The sequence below is a fragment of the Rhea pennata genome, chromosome 8, assembly GCF_028389875.1.
Source record: "Rhea pennata isolate bPtePen1 chromosome 8, bPtePen1.pri, whole genome shotgun sequence".
NCBI lineage: Eukaryota > Metazoa > Chordata > Aves > Rheiformes > Rheidae > Rhea > Rhea pennata.
Window position 1 is genome coordinate 25,399,540 of NC_084670.1, and position 2,457 is coordinate 25,401,996.

At 47.0% G+C, this 2,457-nt stretch overlaps 1 long non-coding RNA gene across 1 annotated transcript; it reads right to left on the reverse strand.

Moving 5' to 3' along the window:
* Positions 1-337: 337 nt before the first annotated feature.
* Positions 338-2,220, reverse strand: LOC134143452 (uncharacterized). Its single transcript, XR_009959116.1, has 3 exons — positions 2,204-2,220; positions 1,801-1,873; positions 338-424 (listed from the first exon to the last, which is right to left on the reverse strand). It is a non-coding gene; the product is annotated as an uncharacterized LOC134143452 (long non-coding RNA).
* Positions 2,221-2,457: the final 237 nt, after the last annotated feature.

Consider the following 2,457-nt stretch of genomic DNA (forward strand, 5'->3'; position numbering starts at 1 on the left):
TCTTGGAGTGATTTGCAGTCCATTCCAAAACAACACTAACCAAAACCAAGGGATTTTAACGCTTGCTTGCTTTTTTTACTTGCTTTCTCTGTTTCTTTTAAAGGGAAATTAGTCCTATTATCAGACTGTAACATACTTGTAGAGCAAAAGAAAGGGAAAGTGTGATCGATAATGCTGCATCTAACACACACATGAACATATGGTTCAATTTGTAGTTTATTACAATTGAAGTGTATTTACTGGAAGCCAGTATCAGGTACAACAAATGCCAGTATTCCAGCAGTGGAAGCCACAAGGAACTGATCTGCTTCAGTTTCTCAGCTGTGCTCTCAAAATGCGGAGATATTACTAGTCAAACATAAAAAAAAGAATTGAAGCGCTTCTTTTTGGATGGGTCTTTCACATTAACTTGCTCATATGGACACTGTAGAGGAAATAAAACAAGTCGTTATTGCATTACCTAGTAATCAGTATGGAAAAGCCCAACCCTGCTTGTGGTTAACAAGAATTGTTAATGATATATAAATCATTTGATCTAGTGTGCCCTCCAGACTAAAAGGAAAATAATGGCAACCCCAAGCAAATGGTTCTAATTAGTGTCCAACAAACCACTTCCTAAATGTATCCTTCCAACTCATTTCAGTTTGACTGTCCAGAACGATCTTTTGTTCTTAAACTTCTCATACCAAAGCTCCTAAAACAGCCCATCTAAGGGTATCATGCAGCAATAAGAGCATAAGGGAAAACAATATGATGCTAGTCTCCCCATATTGCCTATAAATATTTCCTGATCACCTCAAACTTTTTTCCCCAGGCTCTTCTTCCTGCCAATCTCCTTTGAGAAGTTCCAAATGAGCTTTCATCAAAAAAGTCTTTGCCGCTACTCAGACAGCGACAGAAACTTTAAAAAAGAAAAGCTAAAAACAGACCCAGAACTAAGCTATGCATATTTGAACTAAGTATCTCATGCTTCCACTCCCTCTTTCCACTACTTTAAAGTGTGATCTTTAAGTTAAATACACTATGAGTATACCCATACATAGTGTACTCTAAAGGGTACCCATGTGAGGATCCATGCATCAACTGCACAAGTAGCAAGAATGTGGTCAGTGGATTATTATGGCCTTGATTTTGTCTCTTCTGAAATCTATGAAACTTTTTCTATTTTGTCTTGTGTAAGGACTGTATCCTGGATGTACAAAATACAGACTATTATTTCTCATAAAACTGAGTAAGATTGGGTGCCAGATCCTATCACTTAAAGTAAATCACTGTCTGTTCTACCAAATCCTACATCTTTTGACACTTCTCAATCCAACTATGAAACATAATTCTCAAAAGTTTTAAACATAGCTCTGGAAAAGTAAATTACCTTTGTGACAAAAACCATCTTGGTTTTATTATCTTGTTTCTTTAAAAAAAGGAACACTTCCTGGAAACAGACTTTCTGACATGCTGGTTCTTTTCTAGACATAACAGAGTTGCCAAAGAGAACAGAACTTCTATAAAATGACAGTCAATTAAATATCTTGTGTGCAGTACTCTTCATGGTATTTCCAAGAGATAATGCTAATGGGATATGTTGCAATGTTTTATTTAAGAATATCCCTCAACGATCTTTCCTGGACTTAAAATGTCCTTGACTCGTTCAAAGTCACTGTAAAACATGCAAGATAAGTTGCCAACTCTTACAATCGCAGCACAAATGATTTTACAAAGTCACAGAGACATTCTACAGGCTAATGCTGAAAAGCAAGGCTTTCATACTCACATGTCTGCATGCACAGCCACAGCATTTACCTCTCTGCAAGTGGGCAACTTCGGTGAGCACTAAATAACCCGTAACTGGATCCACATAGCTCTGCTGGCCAGCCTTAAAAGGAAAGCACACAGCCTCAGCCCCGAGGAGTCCTCGTCTCTTTGAGGCGTCATACTGGAGGCGGTTTGATACTCTCCTCCTAAAACGTAACTGCTTAAACGGAATCAGCCCGACCGCCGGCTCGCGACTGAATGTGCTTCTGCAGCCGCTTTCCGCTGCGGCTGCGGAGGAGCTCACAAGCGGCGCGGCAGGGCCGCCGCAGGGCCCGCCCGCCAGCGCCGCTCGCAGTCCCCTCCTGCCTTCCCAGGCAGCAGCCGCCCGGCTCGCGGCGCGTCCCCAGCCGGGCCGCGGGCTCCCTCAGCCCCGCGCCGCCCCCGCTCTCACCGCTGCGGCCTCGCGGTGCAGCTCCGCGATGCGCCTCTCCAGCGCCGTCAGCGGCGCCGCGGCGGCGGCCGCGCTGGGGCGGCCCGGGCGCGCGCGCGGGCCCGGGGCGGGGGGCGGCGGCGGCGCGGCGGGGGGCGCGTCCTGCGCCGGCGCCGCCCGCGCGGGGCGCCCGGCGGGGCGCGGGCGCGGGCGCGGCGCGGCCCTGCTGCGCGCGGCCCCCGTGGCTGCCGCGGCCGCGCGGCCTTGTGGGAGGC